Source organism: Canis lupus, chromosome 13 (assembly GCF_048164855.1).
Source record: "Canis lupus baileyi chromosome 13, mCanLup2.hap1, whole genome shotgun sequence".
Taxonomy (NCBI): domain Eukaryota; kingdom Metazoa; phylum Chordata; class Mammalia; order Carnivora; family Canidae; genus Canis; species Canis lupus.
Window position 1 is genome coordinate 16,992,359 of NC_132850.1, and position 22,205 is coordinate 17,014,563.

General features: G+C 49.2%; 1 protein-coding gene across 5 annotated transcripts in view; it reads right to left on the reverse strand.

Moving 5' to 3' along the window:
* Positions 1–22,205, reverse strand: part of RNF220 (ring finger protein 220) — a 234,794-nt gene that overhangs the window by 86,480 nt on the left and 126,109 nt on the right. The gene's annotated exons all lie outside the window — the stretch shown is intronic.

A 22,205-nucleotide genomic window follows, 5' to 3' on the forward strand; every position in this document is an offset into this window, starting at 1 on the left:
TTCCATTATTTCCTCCACGGCCGAGCAATTTGAATTTCCTCCTAGATCCATGTGTTGTCGACCAAGAAATGCCTTGTCCCCAAATGCTTGGTAAACATGTGCTCTTTTATGGGGCCTTAGCTGAGACATTTTTAGGAAGGCTTCCCTAACCCCTCAATGCACTCATCCCAATGTTGGATCATCGCAATTCCTTGTACAAGGGCTTCAGAGACTATGAACTCCTCTAGGGCAGGATTCATGTCTGATTCATTTCTCCATCCCTGGCTGCCTGGCTTGGCATCATGGTTTGCTGAACGAAAGGACAAATGTGGAATCGTTATGAAGTGTGCACTCCACGGGGCTGCACACTACACAAGGGTAGGGGCAGCGACCCTGACCCCGATGCCCCGGCCCAGGGAGAGGGGGTGCATCTCACCAGGGTGGCAACACTGGGGAGGAGGGGCAGGATGGGTCAGATGCTGCAGAGGAGGTTCGAACACAGCTTGCTCACTTGCTAGGTACAGGAGTTGAATAAGAAGAGTTCAGCTATTTATGGAGTATGTGAATGAGGATTAAATGAGACAGTGTATGGGAAAACGTTCAAACTCTAAAGATCCTGTTTTTCTTGTCCTGCTTCCCTGTGTTTCCTGCTAGTGTCCGTTTTCTTGTCTGTTTGGTCACCACCACCTCTATTCTCCTGGAGCCAAACTGACAAAGTCCAGACAGGAATCTGAAAATACTGGAAGACCTTGAGGCTGCTTTTCCTGTTGAGAAACTACACCTGCTCCTCGAGTACCTCATGGTCCTCTCCCCTCTCAGCATCTGAAGGGTGCGAGGGGGTACGGAGTCTTCCCTCACTCCCTCAGCCCCCAAGGTGACCTTCTGTAGAAGAAGCCCAGCTCTGAGCCAGGCTCCATGCTAGTGCTGGGGACAAAGAAGCATCTGACAAGTTCCTGCTCCCCACGAGCTCTCACCATGTCTCTGGAGGCGCTATAGTTAGCCAGTGGCCACCTCACTCCAAGGTGCTGAGCTCTGCTGGAGCTATCCAGGTGAGCATGGAAGAGCGTGGAAGCCAGGGAGCATGGAGGGGGCTCAAGGAGCCATGGCTTGGCAGGCAAGCCCCAAGTCCCACCTCAGGAACAGCCCTTCCCAGAGGAAGCGGGAGGGGGTGGTGCTCTGCTAGACCCTGCGCTCCCTTGGAGGGGGCCACTTCACCATGCTTCCCTGTATAGGTCCAACCTCCCACAAAGCACAGGTCACCCTCTTGCCTTCACAGTAGGCCAGCGAATACGGTCAGAGTTCTTCAGGAACTATGTGCCCAGGGCGAAGGGAATGACATTTGATGCAGAGGAGTGAGCATCCTCAAAGCGCGCCAAGATGCAGGGCACCTGGGTGGCTCAGCGGTTGAGCATCTGCCTTCGGCTCAGGTCGTGATGATCCTGGGGTTCAGGATGGAGTCCCACATCGGGCTCCCTGCAAGGAGCCTGCTTCTCCCTCTGCCTGTGTCTCTGCCTCTCTCTCTGTGTCTCTCATGAATAAATAAAAGTGGGCTCAAATGCCTTGACGACCTAGGGCCAAGTCCCTCCATCCACTGCACTGGATTGACAGCAGCTTCAGTGGTCACGGTTCTCCCCCTGTGCCCTCCTCTCTGCGAGTCAGAGCTTCGGCCCCTCTGCCTCGCAGGCACCACCCACCTGCTCCAGCTCCCACTCCTTTTCCTTCTGGACTCGAGGGAGGTCTCCCCCGACATGCCCCCTGCCTCGCCTACATGAGCTTGGTCAGATCCTGTGGAGCTGCCCGCCCCCCTTCCTCCTTCTCATCTCTATATATCTGTCTAATGAACATTTCAATAAGCCGAGCACAGCTTTTTCCACTTAATAAGCAGAGTGCTGACTTCATTGCGGGTTTGCTCTTCACTTATCTGTTCAGGGTCTTAAATCACTCCTAGGAAAAAGCTTAGCAAAGGGAAACCTGGTATCCTGGCTATTGGCTGCTCCTGTCAGTGCCCTGCCCTGCTGAGGCTGAGCTGAGGGGATGCCCTGCTTCCACAGAAAAGCTAGAAAATGCAAATAAGCGCCTGGTAGCCAAGAGACAGGAAGGCTGAAGACTGAGGCCAGGGGGTGTCAGAGCCACCACTATTGAAGGAAGTTATAGAAGCAAGGTGGAGGTGGCCGGGCAGAGCTGGCCTGGGGTGTCCTGCTCCAAGCGGGGGACGGGGTGGGGTTGGAAGCCAGTGGAGCTCCATGGGGGAGACATGCTGACAAAGGTATGTTTAATGAACATCTACTATATGCTGGGACCTGGGCTAGATGCTAGGGGCAAAATGGTGAACGAAATTTTCACGAGCCCTGCCCTCATGGACTTGCTTTCCAGCAAGAAAGGAAAACAGCAGAACAATTTACTAAATAAATCAGGTCCGTGAGAGCCAATGACAGGTGTCATGGGAATGAATAATGGGGTCTGAGGAAAGCTTCCCTCAGGAAATGAGGTATAAGCTAAAGTCTGAAAAGACTGGCTGAGACAGGTGACAGGTGACCAGGGAGAGACCAGAGAAGCCCAATAACTGCTCTTTCACCAGGGCTACTGCATGTTGTGTAACTGTTATGTGTTTAGACCACGTAATATAGCGGCAAAGGACAGAGACTTTGGAGTAAGACACACCTATACTTGAATTCCAGCTGCGAACTTACTAGCTGTGTGATCTTGGGGAAGTGAGTTAACCTCTCTGTGCCTTGATATCTTCATCTGTAAAATGGGGTTAAAGTACCCACCTTGTGGGGGTATTGTAGATTAAACTTGATCCTCATTGTAAAGAATGTATAAAGTACCTGGCGTGTAGGACATGCTCAATGAGCAGTAGTAGATGTTGCTGCTAATAGTCCCATCATCTGTGTCTATTTTCCCCCCAAGCCTACCATGAGGTCCTTGAAAACTTGGACAAAGTCGTATAGGCTTTGTGTCTGATTAGACATGGAGAACTGGGAGAGATTGCTATTTTACATGGTGCAAGGACTCTCCCAGAAAAGAGCACCAGGCATCCAGCCAAAGAAAGGTATGACCCTTGGAGTGTATGTGTGTATATATACATATATATAGAGAGGGGGAGGATGAGCCAGGGGATGCTGTTTTCCAGGATCCTTCTGGATCTAGTTGGCAGGAAGACTTCAGGGCAAAAGGGTACAGACTCAATTAAATGTGAGCAAGTGCAAGGCAGCGCCTTTTGTGATAAACACATCAAAATTCTCTCTCCAGTGTTCAACTCTGCATGGTCAGCCACGGTTCTGGCAAAGGACCTGGAAATCCTTCTTCATTTAGACAGTTCCCTGAGGCCGTTGGCCAAAAGACTAAGAGAATTGTGAATAAGATATGAAAAAAGAAGGAGAACCTACTTCTCGAGGTGTCCAGCCGGAACACTCCTACCTGCAGGGCTCTGCTGTGTCACTCTGTCCTGTCCTGGAGGAGATCCAGGCGGATGTGAGACTTCCTCAGTGGGAAAGGGTAAATGCCTTACTCTCAAGTCTGCAAAGTTGAAGGCTGAGGGGGGTGGAGGGGATATGCCGGAAATCACAAGCGGTGTAGAAAAGGTGATTAAAGACTTACTCATGAAATCCTGAAACCCTAGGCAAGTGGGTTCACTTTGAAAGCTTGAGCACATTGGAGATGAACAAAGGTGATTGCCATTTTACACAGGGGCCAGTAAACTTCAGAAATACATTAGCCCAAGTGCTGGGTCTAGCTGAAAACATAAATGAATTAAAAAGTATATGGACAAATTTATGAAAGACAGAGTCCTATATGTCCCTTGATCAGGGTTTGTTCAGGGAATGAACCAATGAATATGAATGATCCCAGTTTTTTAAGGTATTTCAATTCAATGCAATAAATATTCATGGAGTACCTACTATGACAAAGCATTGTGCAGGATGTAAACCTGAACAGTTTCTATCCAGAAGCTTACACTTTTATAAGAGGATTAGAAAGCACAGTGTCAACACAGGGAGAGCATCATGAGGAAAAATGTGAGAGGCCATGGGCACTCACAGAAGAGAGATTCCGTAAGGTTTGGAAAAGGGATCAAAAAAGATTTTATGAAGGAGGTGGTATTTAAAGAACAAGTTGAAGAACAAGTTGGTTTTTAGCAAGTGGCAAAGGAAATAAAGGTATCCCAGAAAGATGGAATGACAAATCCCAAGATGTAGAGGTGGAAAAATAAAAGGACATGTTTAGGTATAGATAGTAAGTATAGTAAGAAGGGGTGGGAAGGAGGGGAATGGGAGCAAGAGAGAGGGATTGGGAGGGAGAGAAGAGACATGGAGAAGAACAGAGCAATGTCTGTTGAATAGTAAAGGAAAGCCTAGGCTGCCCTTTACTAAAGGCAGAGTCTGAATTCCCAAGGCAAGATCCTGAAGATCCTCTGACAACTGGGCCCTGAGATGGAAAGGAGCAGAGATTAGGGTAGCTCTTGAATTTAAGACTCAAAATAGCCAGTAGATTCCAGAGCTAAGCAGAAAGAAGCTCCTTCAGCTCAGCCCCTAGGGAGATGCAGAATGAGGCCCCATGGTTCCCCATTAGTACAGAAATGGTCTTTGCCATGTCTGGCCTCCTGGGGTTCTTAGTGAGCAAGAACATGGAGCTCAGTCACGCTGTGAGCTCCCTGGATACTCCCTCCCTGTCCAGCAACATTTGTACAGAGGGGAAATTTGATTAAAAGTGAACATCAGGGGCAGCCCTGGTGGCTCAGAGGTTTAGCGCCACCCTCAGCCAGGGCCGTGATCCTGGAGTCCCACATCGGGCTCCCTGCATGGAGCCTGCTTCTCCCTCTGCCTGTGTCTCTGCCTCTTTCTCTCTCTCTGTGTCTCTCATCAATCAATAAATAAAATCTTAAAAAAAAAAAAAAAAGTGAACATCAGGAGCAGCCAGGAAGAGACAAGAGAGGGAAGAGATATTAGAATTTGGTGCAGCCAGGCTGGGAGAGATCTGTTAAAAAGAGGGCGGGTTTACTAGAAGGCAGCGGCTGCATCTTGGGACAGAGAAGGGAGTCATATGTTCATTCGAGTTGTTATTAACTAGCAACTTATGGAGCATGTTTTATGTGCCAGGCACTGTGCTAGATCCAAGGAAATACAGAACCTGTCTTTAAGAAGCTCACAGTCTGGGAGGGGAGAGAGACATATGGACAGATCATTAGAACATGGTGTGGTTAGAAGAGTAAGTTCTGGGTGAGTACCAGGCAGGGGATGGTCAGCAACATCGAGGAGTGCTTTAAGGAGGCTATGTCAGTTGAGCTGCATCTTGGACCATGAATGGGAGTTCAGCAGGTGGATGAAGGGACAGAGGGCATTCTAGGCAGAGGGAAGAGTATGTGCAGTCAAGGAGGTAAAAATAAGTTAGTATTTGGAAAGGAAGTACTTTAGTATGGCCGGAATTGAGGGTATGCATGGAGGTGCCATAGGGGCTGAGACTGGACTTGATCCTGTAGGCAAAAAGGAGCCATTGACGGAGTTAAGGAAAAGGTGAGACATGGTCAGGTTTGAGGTATCAATCCAGAAGCAGCATGGAGGAGAAATTAAGGCATCAGAATTGCTGGCAGGGAGACTAGCTGAGGAGCTATTGTAGAAGTCTAGGCGAAAGGATGAGGACAGGCCTGAGCTTGAACAATGGGAGCAGTTGGAATAAAGAGGACAGATCAAAACAGAGTGAAGAGGCGAGAGGGGAAGGTGAGGTGGGAAGGCCATTGCCTTTTACCTGCTTGCTCTGAAATTCCAGGCAGGACCTAGACTGGCTCTCCACCTGGCTGGTCGTGAGGACCTGCTCTATTCTGGAGCACTGGGTGGCAGGGCCCCAAGGGTTTGCCTCAGATGATTTCTAGGGAAAGGGTAGATCTTTCTGTCTCTCCATTCTCTCGTCAGTTGATTCTGGGTCCCTGGTCAATGCTCTACTCCCTCCCAGCCCACCTGTTTCCTGTTCTTGGGTCTATATCAGAGCTCTTCCTTCTACGCGCTGAAGAAGCTATAGGATGGTTCTTGCCTATATAGGACAGACAGCTCTGTTGAGCATGGATAGACCAGGGAATGTAATCTTGAGATATGTGCCAGGATCCTACTCTGCTTCACTTGGGGCCTAGTACCATGCTTGGGGTGTGAGATAGCAGAGGAGTAGGGCAGGGGAGAAGGACGCTCCCTATACAGTGATAAGAGGTTCTCACTTTTTGGCCAAAGTCTCTTCTCAATGCCCAGCTGGCTGCCAGCTCCCCACATTCTAGACTTTGCCTCTTCAGAGACTCTTGCTCTTTGTCTCAGTGAAGCCTGAGTGGAGGAGAGCCAGCCCTCCTCATCTCCATCCTGCCTCCATTTCAGGAGCAGGGGCTGGTGAAATCTGTTTGCCCCTCCAGTTCCACACACCGGCCTTCTCCATCCTATCCTGTGCCCAGGAAGCTGACTACTACGGATGGCCTCAACCAAGCGCCCTTGCCTTCAGGATTCTTACTGGGTTTGACACATGGAGGACACTGGTGGACAGGAGGAGAGAAGCAGTTGGGATAATATTATCCTGGCTCCTTCTTCCTCTACTGGTGGTCAGAGCTCCTAAGCACAGCCATAGCCCCATAGCCGTGGCCACAGCTCTGTCTGGGATCTGGCGTTTGCTCCCTCAGGCCAAATTGTTAACAGCTCCCCTGCTGCACTTCACCCTCTCTTTGCCGACAGACCCTTCAGCAGACTTTCCTCAGTTATTCCATTTGTGGACCTCTGTTTCCTGCTAGAATCCTGACTAATACGGCAGGCATCCTCGGATATATCATGCTAGCTAGACATACATTTGTTCTAGCAAGTTCTCTTCAGTTCCATCCTATTTTGTCTACCACGGGCCTTTCAGGATTGTATTAGTAAATGTCGCTCCCTGCTGGGTTGATGGGCAGACTGTAGAGCCAAACAAATTAAATTCCATGCTCTTAGTCTAGGCAGCTTCTCAGAGAGCTCTACTTAGATGTTCATTCCTACAGCTTTGCGGAGAGTACAATGGTGAAAAAGAAGTTAAACTGAGACACAGAATGTTAGAACTCAGAAGCTGGAGGGATTGAAGCATTCATTCATTCATTCATTCATTCATTTTTATACTTAGCAAATATTTGTGGAGCACTCACCATGTTCTAGATACTACACTAGGCACCATGGATACAACCAACAGTAAACAAAATATAATCCTGGACTCACTGCACATGTGATTTTGTTGGAGAGACAAAGGAGTAATTAGGCAATTATAGTAAGTTGACCTTATTAGAGGGATGTAAATGGGGTGTAGTGGAAATATATAAATGTGGCACCTATCCTAATCTTGGGGGGTGGGGCAGAGAAGGCTTCCCAGAGGAAGTGAGTCTAAGCTATGATCTGAAGGAAATCTTGAAATTGGCAGGAGCGGAGAGTAGGGGTATGGAGGGGGGAACAGCATGTACAAAGGCAAGGAGTGGGAACCTGGCATGATGGAAAGCTGAAGTAAGCCAGTACGGCTGGAGTTGGTAAGTCAGGGGCAGGGTAGTGAGACATTAGTCTGGAAAAGTGGTAGACCACATCATATAGAGCCTTCTAGACTGCATAAGGAGTTTGGACTCTGTTCCAAGAGCAATGGGGAGCCACTGGTGGTTTTTAACTAGGGAATGCACACAATCAGTTTAGTACCAAAGTAACCAGCTGTACTGTGGGGAATGGGCTGGAAAAGGCAAGATGGAAGGAGGGGACCATCTCAGAGGCTGAGACAGGGACAGGAGCGGGGACGGCAAGACTTGATCAAATACTGGCTAGTGAGTGATCGCTGTTGGGAAGAGTGGGAAGACAGAAGAGTCAGGGGCTGCTCCTATTTCCAACTTGGTGTCTGCAGAGAGTTGAAGGAAGAGGGGAAGAGCTGGTCTGGTGGGAGGTCGAAGATGAGTTTATTTGCATCCTTGAGGAGATGTTAGATGCACATGTCTGAGGACAACCTAAAGGATGCTGGTTACAGGGAACTGGGGTTTCCATATTCACAAGTTCTCAGCCCGCTGTTGAGCATCTTTTTTTGGAGCACCCTGACATGATCCCGGGTGAGGTTTATCAGAACCACTAAGTGCCTCCATACTTCCTGTCCCGATAGCCTGCTGCCTGTTCTTTGATGGCATCTCCTAGCACTGGAGGGGCACTAGCTCCCACTCGCATACATCAAACCAGTTCCAACTCTGGGTCAGGCTCCCGGAGGTGGTGGCTCCCATCCATCTCCCATAAGGAGGTAAAATGGAGGTACATGTCAGGAGGAGACAAAATATATGGTCTAGCTTGTGGAATGTCAGCTGAGGAGCTTTGCCTTATGCAGCACGTGAGCCTAGGAGCAGGACTGAAGATTCTGAGTAGGGAAGGAACATGGTGAAACCGTAACCTTAGGATATGTAACCTGATGGTAAATGGGGTGGAGGTAGGGAAGATGCCACAATAATTCAGAAAATGTTTGTTGGGGCAGCCCTGGTGGCTTAGAGGTTTAGCACTGCCTTTGGCCCTTGGCATGATCCTGGGGGCCTGGGATGGAATCCCATGTCGGGCTCCCTGCATGGAGTCTGCTTCTCCCTCTGCCTGTGTCTCTGCCTCTCTCAATCTCTGTGTGTCTCTCATGGGTGGATAGATAAAATCTTTAAAAAAAAGAAAAGAAAAGAAAATGTTTGTTGGTTGTATAGTGTTTTCTAATGCTAATCAATTAGTAAAGGTTTAAAAATTGATAATGTGGTTAATGGTTTAAAAAAATGGGTGTTGTTGGGGTCCCTGCGTGGCTCAGTTGGTTAAGCATCCAACTCGTGATCTCAGCTGAGGTCTTGATCTCAGGGTTGTGAGTTCAAGCCCCATGTGAGGTTCCATGCTGGGCATGGAGAAAAGAAAAGAAAATGGATAGTCTTCACTGCTGAGGAGACTGTGAATTGATATAACCTTTCTGGGGGAGACAGAACATGAGAGACTCCTAACTGGGAAACGAACTAGGGGTGGTAGAAAGGGAGGTGGGCGGGCGGGTGGGGGTGAATGGGTGACAGGCACTGAGGGGGGCACTTGATGGGATGAGCACTGGGTGTTATTCTATATGTTGGCAAATTGAACACCAATAAAAAATAAATTTATAAAAAAAAAGATATAACCTTTCTGGAAAGCTTTCTACCAATATGTATCAACAAATTTTTAAAAGTTCATACTATCAGATCCAATAATTTCTTTGCTAGGAATCTAATCTAAGGTAATTAATTGTCAGAAATTCTCAAAAATATGTATGCTCAAAAATGCTCATTAATGTATTATTAATAATAGCGAAAGAAAGAAAGAACCATCTAAGTACCCATAAAGGGAGAATGGTTCAATAAATTAAAATGCAAAGAAATAACAAGGAAAATAAATGATGAATTATTTTAACATCATTGGGAAGAAGGAGTTGGAAGCATATTTAAACAGAATTAGGAAATGTTCACGGTAGAGTGATAAGTGGTAAAATCACAATACAAATGAAATTTTGTATCTTGGATTGAATCCTGGACAGAGAAAAGATACCAGTGGAAAAACTGGAAATCTAAATGGAGTTTGTAGTTATAGTCCAATAGCTTGTTAATAATAACATTGTACTGGTGTTAACTAATTCCTAGTTCTGATAAACATGGTGATCTAAGATGTTAACATTAGGGGGAGCTGGATGAGGGGTTTATGGGAACGCTTTATCGATCTCTATAATTTTTCCTGTAAATCTGTAGCTAACATTTTTTGAGGCTTGCTACATGTCAGGCGTTGTGTAAACTACCTTCCTTACAATATTTCTTTCTTTCTTTCTTTCTTTCTTTCTTTCTTTCTTTCTTTCTTTCTTTCTTTCTTTCTTTCTTTCTTTCTTTCTTCTTTCTTTTTTCTTTCAGATTTTATTTATTTATTCATGATAGACATAGAGAGAGAGAGGCAGAGACACAGGCAGAGGGAGAAGCAGGCTCCATGCCGGGAGCCCGACGTGGGACTCGATCGCGCCCTGGGCCAAAGGCAGGCGCTAAACTGCTGAGCCACCCAGGGATCCCCTACAATATTTATTTATTTTTTTTTTTTTTTTTTTTTTTTTTTTTAAATTTTTATTTATTTATGATAGTCACAGAGAGAGAGAGAGAGAGAGAGGCAGAGACATAGGCAGAGGGAGAAGCAGGCTCCATGCACCGGGAGCCCGATGTGGGATTCGATCCCGGGTCTCCAGGATCGCGCCCTGGGCCAAAGGCAGGCGCCAAACCGCTGCGCCACCCAGGGATCCCCCCCTACAATATTTAATTTAATCCTCATTACTCTCTTATGAGGTAGGTACTGTCATAGCCCACTGTAGAGACGAGGAAATGGAGGCTCCAAGTCACACAGCCTCTAAGTAGTAGAGCCGGGATTTGAATTCAGATATTCTTGATTCTGCGCTTTTTCAATTCTGCATCGAAAAAAGAAACACAGGGCAGCCCAGGTGGCTCAGCGGTTTAGCACTGTCTGCAGCCCAGGGTGTGATCCTGGAGGCCCGGGATCGAGTCCCACATGGAGCCTGCTTCTCCCCCTACCTGTGTCTCTGCCTCCCTCTGTCTCTTTCTGGGTCTCTCATGAATAAATAAATAAAATCTTAAAAAAAAAAAAAAAAAGAAACACAGTATCAACGGTTAATAGCAGGTTATCTCTGGGAGGTGGAGTCATATTCCTTTCTTTCCCCCTTGGGGGTTGTCGTGGGAAGAGAAAGGACAGGGGGATAGAATGGATAGGACTTCCCATCTGATGAGGTGATGAAGAGTCAAGGATTGAAGATGGAAGCACACGTAGTCGCTACGTCCAGAGAGGGGCCAGTGTTGCTGGGTGCTGGGGGAAGACAATGACTTTGGCTTTTGCTCTGCTGGGATAGAGGTGCTAGGGGATAGCCAATGTTCCCTGAACAACCTGAGTGGGAGGTCAGGGCCTGCCTGGGGGTCCCCATGGTTCTGGGAACCATGGTTTCAGTACACCATGTAGGCTAGGAGAAGGCACACATTCAGGGGTGGAGAGAGGGAATGAGACGAATGGGGCCCACCTACCCAGAGGAAGCATCACAGAGAGGCCCAAGAACTTTCTGTGTGTCTCCACTAAGCTGTAAGCTGCCACTGAAGCTGCTCCCAGGCTTGTGTTGTCCTTATGATCCATACGATACAGGCTTATGATACACTTTGGTACAGCCCCAGCCAGTGTAACCTCGGGGCTGGGACAAGGCGGGGCAGGTGTCTGGGACAAGTCCTCAGCAGATATAATTTTGCTCTCTGGAGAGGTTCTCGCTCACGAGGGTGGAAAAACACATTTTTCTGCATCTCTTTAGAATCTCTGGCTCTCCTGATTTCCCCATTTTTATTTTTCCCCTCAGCTCATCATTGATGACAAGCCCTCAGGTTCTCCCTAGATGCCCCGGGGAGGAGCTTTGCCCTGTTGTCCCTGAGTTCAGGGGACTGAATGCTGCTCAAACACTGCAGACTCAAGGGCGGCTGCTGGCACTCAGTGGCCTTCCCAGCTAATGCACCCTGAGACGGGCACATGGTGGGTTCTCTTATGGATGTCTCCCTGACCCCAAATATCTCCACCCGCCTCCTCATCAAACCTGCCTCACACAGCTGCAGTAGAAGAGGTCAGACCTGAGCCCTCTGGGTTTTTCTCTGGACCAGCCTTGGGCCACCTCTCCGAAACCCCCTGGACCTCCAGGCCTAGACAAGAGGACTATGGAGGGACACCAATCAGCAGCCAGGAAGGCCCAGGCATGCCCTTCCGCTCTCTTCTTGGTTGATTTGCTCTCTTTCTATTCCTCTGGGCAATTGGCCCTTAGGGCCTGAGGGCCTCCCAGGCTTTGGCCCTGCAGGGAACAAACTCCAAACTTCTCAGCTGGCTCCAGGTCCCTGCAGAGCTACGTCTGAGGACGGGGCTCTATGGTGGCTTGGGGCCCTTACTGCTTCTCTTTTTGGAGGTTGGACAGATGGAGCCCAGGCATAGGATAAATAAACCAATTAAATCTGAGAAAACAACGTCCTGCTACTTCTCTCCAGAACCACTGCCCACCCCCTGAGTCAGAGTGAGGGTGGGTCTGTCTGAGAGCTAAGAGGCTGGTGTGAGGACTCTCCCCATCCCTGGCTAGAGACCCCCTCCTTCAGGCTGGCGCCTGCAGCGTGCCGTATTTTCCTAACGTGGTGAACACATGTCTCTGGAGGATCATTGTTTTCTCTCTGAGGTCCTTCAGTTACACTGGAGGAAGGAATGGGAGAGGCCAGGTGTCCCCCAGCTAAGAGGCAGGGAGAGGAAGGGGAAGGGGTTGTAAGGTTGGGGAGGCAGAGTGGGGAGCAGCGACAGATCAGCCTTGGGGAAAGAGGGAGTTCCCAGACTTCAGAAACTTGAGGTTGGTGAATGCCTCCTAGCCACACACCAGGATCGGGCTGGGAACAATTGTGATGCAAGACAGAGATGATCACTTTTGGACTCTGCCTCTTTTGAGAACCTCAGAAAAGGTGGAGAGAAAAAAATGCCAGCTTAGATGAAGTTTCCTTAGGTATGCTGTGCTTCCTTTACTTAAATTTGACCTTTTTTTTTTTAAGATTTTATTTATTTATTTATTCATGAGAGGCACACACAGAGAGAGAGAGGCAGAGACACAGCAGAGGGAGAAGCAGGCTCCATGCAGGGAGCCCGATGTGGGACTCGATCCCGGCCTGAGCTGGGTCTTAAACAACGATTGGGAGTGTATGTGATAGAGGCTGAATGACAAGGTCGGGGTGGGGTGCTCGGGTGGAAGAGCACACGCCAAGTAAATGAGCATGAGCAACTGCGTGGAGAGTTGGGGGGCTTGGGGATTATCCTGGAGCAGTGAGGAGCCCTTCCCGGGCTTTAGACAGGTATGAGAATGGCATTCTAGCAACATCGCACTAGCAGCAAGGGGGAGGATGGCTGGGAGAGAGAAAGACTGGATGGTGAACACCAGTTGGGAGGATTTCTAGATAATATAAGTGAGACATATGGAGGACCCATCCTGAGCTAAGTCGGTAGCACGGGCTAGAGATGAGCAGACATACGCAAAGGATGGTAAGGAGTCCGTAGGACTTAGTGACTGATGGAACATGAGAGATGCAAGGCCCAGAGAGAAGAGAGCGAGGATGCCTCGGTTTCTGGATTACGTGCCTGAGAAAGTGTGGTGCTGTTCATGCTGAGAGAGAAATAAAGGAAAGAGGACAAGTCGTGTGTGTACGTGCGTGCGTGTCGAGGCGTCATAATGCTGTGCGGAGACAGCCCTGGCCCAGCTGGGGATATTCAGTATGCAGTGGGTTTACGGGTCTAGAGCCTCTATACCAAAGATCACTCCAGGATTTCATGACTGGGTAATTGAAAGGATGATAATGTCATCAACAGAAATAAGGACCACTGAAGGTGAATTATGATGGGGTGGGGGCGAGATGATGGATTGAATTTTGTGATGTCTACGGGACGTAGCACCGAAGGTATTCACCAGGCAGTTGGAAAAATGGGATCAGAGCAGCCCGAGGTCAGATTTGGAGCTTTATATTCAGGAGTCCTCGGAGTCAAGATGATAGTTGCAGCTGCAGAACGGATGAGATCATCAGATGCAAGTGTGTACGGTGAGCAGAGGGTCAAAGAGAGAATGCTGGAAGACACCTACTTCTTTTTAGGGTGGGAGGGGGCCACAGAGCCGGAGGAGGAGCTGTCTGCAAGAGCCAGGAGCGGGCCACCAGGGTGGCCAGCAGGTTAGCTAGGAGGTGCTGAGAAGTAGAGGCGGTTAAGTGTAAACAACCCTTGGAGCTGCCACGTGGCAGTGAAGGGTACAGATTTTTAAAATGAGTTAAGACTTGGCCCAGTTGCATTTCTGTGATGCACGCCAGGTCACGTGCACTTCAGTCCTCTCATGGGGCTGTTGGCGGTGCCCTTCCCTTGTCCTGGGGCCTCTTGTGGTCATAGATCCCTGGGGCCAGTGTGCTAGCAATGCTGGGGGAGGGGGCCCCTTCCACCTGCGACTCATGAACCCCTCGAGGCACTCCCCCCTTCTTTCTGCCCTGACTCCTCCTATTCCTTTGCAAAACAAACATTTACTGAACCCCTATTCTGTGTCACCTGCCTTAGGTGGCCCTGTACAGCCGGCAAGGCCTGCAGAGAGGGGAGGCAGGGCAGGGGGTCTGGCCGGGCTGCGGCAGTGAGCGGTGTGAGGTGGACAGCAGCAGGTGTGGGGAGAGGAGCGTAGCTCTGAGGGCTGTGTTTGAGAGAGACTCAGGCCTTTGAGACTAATTAGAAGAGGGCTGAGGGGAAAGAGAGGGGCAGATGTCACCTTAGAAGTTGCAGCTTCGGGGTGCTGGGGCGGCGGGGTCAGGATCGAGGCCCAAGGCCCTTCTGGCCTGCTCACAGCCAGAGCTGGGGGGCGTCAATGGTTCTGAAGCAGGCACTCCATCTCGGGGTAACATGATCCTGTAACGCAGGGCTCCTCTGATGTGGGCTGCTTGCCTTTTACAGCATTAGGGGAGCAACATTTCATGGAAAATTCAATAAATCCCCCTGTACAGCCAGACGTCTGTAAACAATGGCTTCCAAATTCAATCAGGCTGGGGACCCGCAGCAGCATTTATGAGCTCTAACGTGGAATATTATATAGGGGAGTGAGTAGCGGGGGCTGGGGGAAGGGCTTCCTGGAAGATGAGCACTCCTGGGCGGCTCCTGCTCTCCGATCCTGGCAGCGGAAGTGGTCCTCCAGGTAGAAAGCCAGGCCCAGGGGTCCCCCCACCAAGCCAAGGCTCTGAGCCTGGGGAGGAAGACAAGAGATTGAGCCTCTGGTACTGGCTGTGAGGAGGCTGCAGGGTCAGAACAGCCAAGGCTTGGGGGGAGCCACCCACCTGAAGCACGGAGCACCCTGGGGTGCGCATCCTATCTCTGCCACAGATGAAGGCCCTCTGGCTTTCAAATCTCCTTTCTATCAACCTTCTGCCCCTCTGGTTCTGCAGTCTGGCAGGGATCTTTAGAGAACTCGTCCCTCCCTCCTGCTCAGGTTTAGGTGGTTCCTCACCTAGAACAGAGAGGTTTGCAGTAGGATCTGGCCGGGACAGGGACTGTAACTTTGAAAGGATAAGAGGGTTGATGGCTTAGGGAGGCTGAGGTCTCACCTGCTTTCCAGGTCCCCCCTACATCTCGCCTCTCCTTTGACCTTTTCACACTCCAAACTCTGGCCTGCTCTCCCCACGTCTCCCCCTCCAGAGTTGCTGCCTCTGGACCTCTGGCAGCCTTTCTCCGCAAACCCATATGGGACCTTACGCAGCAAAGGAAAGGCCCACAGCTCTGGATTCAAATCCAGTTCTTGTCACGGACCAGCTACGGGTCTTGGTTATGTCCCATTCTCTTCTGACTCTCAGTGTCCTTACCTGGGTGGGGAGAATAATATTAACTGCCTCGCAGAGCACCTCTGAGGTGAAATCGGACAGCGTAGGTGAAGTGCCTGACATTCCGGCATGTGATAGGCTCTAGCTTCCTTTTCCTTTTCCCACATCTCTCTTCCTCCCCTCAAGTTTCTCTTCCATAAAGCTTCTCTGCTAATCACTGGAAACTGCCCTCCATGCAGCCAAAGGTACCAGATGTCCCATCATCTCTTCTCTCACATCCTGCACATTTCTCAGGCTCCCTTGTGGGCCTGGATCCGACAGGAAGAGCCTCAAAGACCATGGTAGGCCATGGCCACACTGGACAGCCCATGGCAGGGCCAGAGGCAATTCTGAGGTGTTCCAACTCTGAGGTACCTTCCTTATAGACCTGGGGGTAAGCTTCCTGAGGGCAGGGATTTTTGCCCCCCACCCCCTGTTTCTGGCTCTATTCCCTGTGTCTAGAACAGTGCTCAACACTTGGTAAGTGTTCAGGAGGTTTTCTTGAGTGAATCAATCACTTCAGTTTCTCTTACCATTTTCCTATGGTTCTAGAAGGAGAATGGATAGATGGCCTTCTAGAAAAACATACTGCAAACCCTCCTGAAAGTCAGGAATCCTCTCTTCCCTTTAAATGGCCTTGGAATGTTGGCCAGGCTTCTGCCACAGAGTGGGCAGGGAGTAGAATCACTGCCAGCAAGGATTCTCCTTGCAACCCACTGCTAGAAACATGAGTTTCAGAAGGATGAGGCGGAAAGGGTGATTCTTGCAATAAAGACTTTATGAAGGTTCTAGGCTCATCCACGCCTGGTTTTTAGAGACAGTGGAGATATAACTTCTGTGGATGTGGACTGGATATGCACTTCCTTCCCTCTGCGGAGGACAGTTCGATAAAGCAATTCCTCTTGTCAATCTTAAAATACAGGGCAAAAGGGAAAATAAGGTTGGCCAACCCCAGAATACTACTATGTAGCATTTATAAAGGGTTGATCACATGCCAGACTCTACATTCAACACTTCATGCATTAACTCATTTAAACTCCGCATCGGCCTATGTGGAAGGTACTAGTATGATCTCCATTTTACCGGTAAGGAAACCAAGGCTTACAGAGGTTAAAAAACATGCCAAGGTCACAGGGCCAAGAAGAAAAGGAACAGGATGGGATCCTAGAACTGTCTGGCTCCAGGACAAGCTATTAATCACTACTTTCTGCTGCCTCAGAAAAAGGTGGAGCCCAGTCCTTGGCTTGAATGGTTCTGAGGCCCTGATAGAGAGCAAGCATTCTCCATCTGCTTTTGCTATGTTTTGCTGCTCCTCCCACTCCCGACTTCACGATTGTCCCAGAGGTCATCTCCTCTGGGCTTCCAGCCCTCCTGCTGGGCACTCCTGGGGGAAGAGAAGGAAGGTGGGATGGGACCAGGGGAGAGCCCCAGCTCCCTGACCTGAGCTACAGGTACAAGGCGGATGCTCTCTGCTGCCCAGCTGGGACCATCTCCAGCCAACTGGGCACATGCCTGCAGTCTCAGGCTTGGTATATGGGCTTCACCACGCTCAACATTCCACTCATCTGGACGGCGAGGTCCTTTAAGATTGGGGCCAATGTTGACCTTTTGGTTTTCCATTTGGCAGGATGGGGGAGAGGGTCCAAGGAGACAGAGCTAGATACCCAACCTCTGGGGCTCTGGGATTCACTCCTGAGGCAGTCGTGCAAAATTACTGTGTTTTTTTTCAAATGTCCAAAATATGATGCCATGTTCACTGTACACCCCCAGTCATGTACCCCTGTCCACGCACATGCGGCTTCAACATTGACTAGCTGGGTCTGTGCTCCAGCTTTCTCTTTTTTTCTCTCTCTCTCAACTCCCCCCTCCCTCTCTCTCTCATTCTCCCTGCTAGCTGCTGTAAGGATCAGTCCCCAAAGAAAAATGCCCAATTTGTCATGTCATGTCCAGCTGTTAACCTCCCGTCGGTAAGCCATGGGGAAGACTTACTTTCTCCTATTTATTTATTTGCCACTTGGACAATAGAAGGCCCCAGGCCTGCTGAGTTCTCCATAATAAAGCCACCAACGATCTCCCCCATCACCCCTCCCCTCCCCCCAGCCCCATGTCAACAACACTAGCCAACCTGCAGGTGTCACTGGGCATTAACCCCGGGCTTAACTCTGGCTCTGCTGAACCGGAGGGAAGGGGGAGGGGGTGGTGAGCGAAGGTGGGGGGTCTGACGGGGAGGTCTCTGCACAAAGAGGAAGGCCTGGGGATGGGCTGGCTCATAACCATCCCTCCGGAAAGCTCACTGTGCTGAGGCTGGGGGAGGGAGGGAGGGATCAACCAAATAATGCAGCTCCTTCTTCCCAGCCTCCCCAGTGGTCTCCAGGCAGAGCCTTGGCCAGCCGGTGGCAGGCGCCGGGCTCACCGCACCTAGCAACACTGCCGAGAGACGGGGCCCTGCAGGAATGAGGCCCCGTGTGGCTGGCCCTGGAGTAGGCCCGGGAAGGGCTGGGGCAGGGCCTCGAGGCTCAGACCCTCCGGACTCCAGCCTGCTAGGTAACCCCCACTTTCTCTAGCACTCCCTTGCTCCTGTCTCCAGGTTTCTTTGGCCCAGGCCAATTTGCCAAAAAGAACTTGGCGCTCCAGGGAGGAACTGCTAGCAATGTCCAGGTTGGACTGCCAGTTCTCCTGGGGTTTAGACAAGAAGGGAGGGGGTGTAGGGGGAGGGGCTGCTTTTTAGTCAGTGGCCCCTCCTTCTGTTCAGATGTCAGAGTGAGTTACAGATCACACCAGAGTGCAGCTCCTGTGGCCTTTCATCCGGGGCTCCCAGGCCCATGGTGCCAATACCACTGTCCTATCTCCAGGGACTCTAGCTTTCCCTGAGACGAACTGTGGAAGGGAGAGCACGGATTAGGATTAGCTGGACTGTACACCCAGGCCATGGCTCTGTAATTCTGTACATCCTGTTGACCACCTTGCCACTCCCAACATCCTCCCCATCCCGCGAGAGAGGCAGTCTGAAGCATAGAGGCATTAGCAGGGCATTTCCCAAGGCTAGTCATGGGGGGTGGGCACTTGGTTTTTCACCCACCGGTGACTGTCCTTAGACTAGCAGTACTCAGAGACAAATGAAAGATTCGGTGAGCTCCTGCTCGCTGAGATTTCTTAGTTACCTATTTGTTTCACGGTAAGAGCTTGCTACTTGCTGCGTCAGAATGGAAAGAACCAGGAAAGGGAAAATGATAGTTGGCTGTAAACATGTCTTGAGGGTCCGCAGGGGTCCGTACTGGTACCCACTCTGTTCTTGGCCCAGTGCTGCCATTATTTATAGAAGAAGGAACTAGAGAGACTCTAGGGCCTTAGAAGGACCAGAGTGCCAAGACGGAGGTCAAAGCTCAGGAAGACCAGGCAGCCGCAGGTGATCAGCATTAGTTATGTCAAGCCCAGGCTCTCCTGCAGCACCCATCCTGGTCACCACCGTGAGGGAAGCAAGGCTACTTTCCATCTGAGGACTTCAAATGCTAAAATTGTTCTCAAGAGGACTTTCTCAATATTTCATTTTGTGAAATTACCTATATCCAAGAGACGTATGGTAAGAGGGATGCTAACAGTTGCCATGGGCCAGAGTGAGGCGACCAGAATGGGAAAGCATCTGACCAAACTGGAGATGTTCAGGTCACTATCCACTGTGAGAAGCACACATCTAGAACTATTCATTCCACGGGCTGCCTTGAAAAGTAACACCCTCCAGCAGGGGCTTGGTGACACCTATCCAGGACAGAAAAGGGGAAGATTCTATGGCTGGTAAAAGATGGGACTATGATATAGGTCTTGGAGGAGCTTTCCAATTAGTGCTCAGAAGTTATGCTTCTAGAGATTTCATGATCCAATCTAGGAGACAGTGTGTACAGAGGAACACATCCAGACAATGGTATGAGATGGATCTGGACTGGACTCCCAGCTCAGTTGATTACTAGCTACGTGACTTTGGATAAGTTACTTGACTCTTCTGAGGTTCAGTTTCCTACTCCATAAAATGAGCATAAGGATACCTAACTCCCGGTTGTTAGGAAGATTGAGTGAAATAATCTAAGGGAAAACACCTAGAATAAAGCCAGGTTTACAGCAAACATCACAATAAATGTCAATTACTGTCTCCTTTTCCTTATCTGGAACTTCCTTGGTTCAGTCTCTGCCTCAACGAGGAAACCCAATATATTGTACCCAGTGGCCACCATGGAAGGGGGAGATGTGTTAAGCACCCCTTTTCATGGCACCTGGCTTGTCCTCTCAAAGAGTTTGATCCTTCTTCCTCTCTACTTCCACATCACCCCTGGTTCTGGGCAGAGGCGCTGCAGTGGCTGGTTTGTGTGGGATGCATATACACATTTCTTATCTGGCCTGAATAGTAGGCATTAAAATGCATTTTGGTTCACCCAGGACAATAAAGAAAAAAAAGGAAGCTTTAAGTCACTAATAAAAGTCAAATGTAGGCAGTTTGCAGGAGTGATCAGCTCAGAGCTTTGCTGTTCTCTTGTTAAGGGTCTGGAGCCATAAATAACTTCCCCATAAGAAGGCAGAGGCGAGGGGGAGTGAGTGAGAGGGAACGCAACAACACAAAATTTTTCATTTTTCTCCATAAATCATTTCAGCGTGCGATAATATTTGTTTTTTCTAATGAGTCTCTTGTGATCCATTCCAGGAGCTAACATCAGGGCCTGTCAGGGGGTGATGTGTGGTACAGTTCAACGCTTTACAAAAACTGCCTGCTACACAGATTTTTTTTCCTCTCTTCCTTATGCTAAGTATTCATGAAGCCCATTATTCTGTGCTCCTGCTTTACAGATTCTTCCTTTCTGTCTTTCTCCTTTGGGCAGCAACTGCCCTACTCTCTCCTCCTGCTTCTACTGAAGGGCTTTGCTGCACCCTGGGAAAGAGATGTAGGCAGTGAGAGAGGACGGTGGCTCAGAAGTATCGGTGGGAGGCCTTCAGGTGTAGACTTTGAGCTTCGGTGGGTGGGGGAGCATTCTTCAAAGTTCAACTGAAGGTATGGGAGAGAATGGCTCTTAGAGGCTGGAGTTCTCATGGCCAACTATGATGGACCCTATCAGAACAGGCAAGACCACCTGCGAGGCAAAAAGCACCCAGAGAGAGCCAAAACATTAACAGAGCCCAAGCTTGTAAGAGAGATTGTGCGTACCACGCTGGAGAATTTGGAGTTTATCTTATAAGCAAAAGGAGTCAAGAAAGTATTTTATAAATAATCGGATTTATCTTTTAGACTCTCATGATGAGCGTGGCGGATAGATTGAGGAGTCGTGCAGGTTGAAGGGAGCAAGGAATGAGACTGGAATCTGGAAATTCTGGAAGAGTGTTGCAGTGATACAGACGGAAAAAGGATAAGGTAGCAGATTCATCAATAAGAGATTTTTTTTTTTAGGACAGTTTAGTAAACCTCTACTCATCCTTTAAGACTCATTTTAGTATTACCTTTGCTGTGAAATCATTTCCACCCTCTCCAGATTGGCTCACTCATTCCTCTTGGCTCCTATAATATCTTTCTCATACCTCTCCTCCCTTCAAACACTCATCACATTGTATTATGACTATTAACTTGAGCTCTTTGAAGGTAGGGTCTGTGCTACATGAATCCTTGAATCTTACCAGCTAACATGTGGATGGCACATAGAATTACTCAGTGGCACCTATTTTGAAAAAGTAAACAAATGAACGAATAAAAAGAAGAGGGAAAACAGAACTAGAGGTAGAAAGCTGAGGGGTCTGGAGCAGGTGCAAGAAGCGGAGCCACCCAAGGAGACTAAGAAGGAATATTCAGAGTTAAGACAGAACTCTGAGAATCACGTCATGGGCTCGTGGCAAGTCATGGGAATAGAGCTTTTTAAGAAGAAGGTAACAAGAGGCGCCTGAGTGGCTCTGTCAGTTGAGCATCTGACTCTTGATTTCAGCTCAGGTCATGATCTCAGGGTTGTGAGATTGAACCCCTCTGCTGGGCTCTGTGCTCCATGGGGAGTCTGCTTGAGATTCTCTCCCTCTCCCTCTGACCTTCTTCTCTCCCTGCTGGCACATGCTCTCTCTCTCTCTCTCTCTTAAAATAAGAAAAGGCAATGGTTTTTGGTGCCAAATGCAAGAGTGAAATTAAATAAGACAGAGAGAAAAACGTCCATGGGATTTGGCAATTCAGAGGTTGTTAGCGATCTTTGTGAGAGCAGTTTAATTGGAGTGAGTGCAGAAGCCGGAGCAGCCAGTTCACTTCTGGATGAGAAGCAAGAAAGTGTGGACTCCTTTTTCAAGAAGGGAATGTGACACATAGGAGTACTTCAGGGGAAATACAGGGTCAAGGGGAGACGTTTTCAGGAAGGAGGAGGGTTTAAAAAACATTTGTAGGGTCAAACCAGACAGAAAAAAGAAGTGACACACATACAAGGAGCAAGTTAGGTAGATCCGGAGCACACTGGATAAGCATATCCACAGAATATTGATCAGGGTTTGGAAAAGAGGTCTTCAGTGACACACAGCAGGATTATGGCCTTTGCCCTGTTCAGCATTTTTATCAACAACTTGAAGTCGTAAACAATAAGGCTAACAAAGGTGTAAGTGAGACAAGGCTAACGACAGCCAGGATGGACTGCAGGATCAGGATTCAAAAGTCACTTCCGGGCAGCCTGGGTGGCTCAGTGGTTTAAGTGCTGCCTGGAGTCCTGGGATCGAGTCCCACGTCAGGCTCCCTGCATGGAGCTGCTTCTCCCTGAGCCTGTGTCTCTGCTTCTCTCTCTCTCTCTCTGTGTCTCTCATGAATGAATAAATAAAA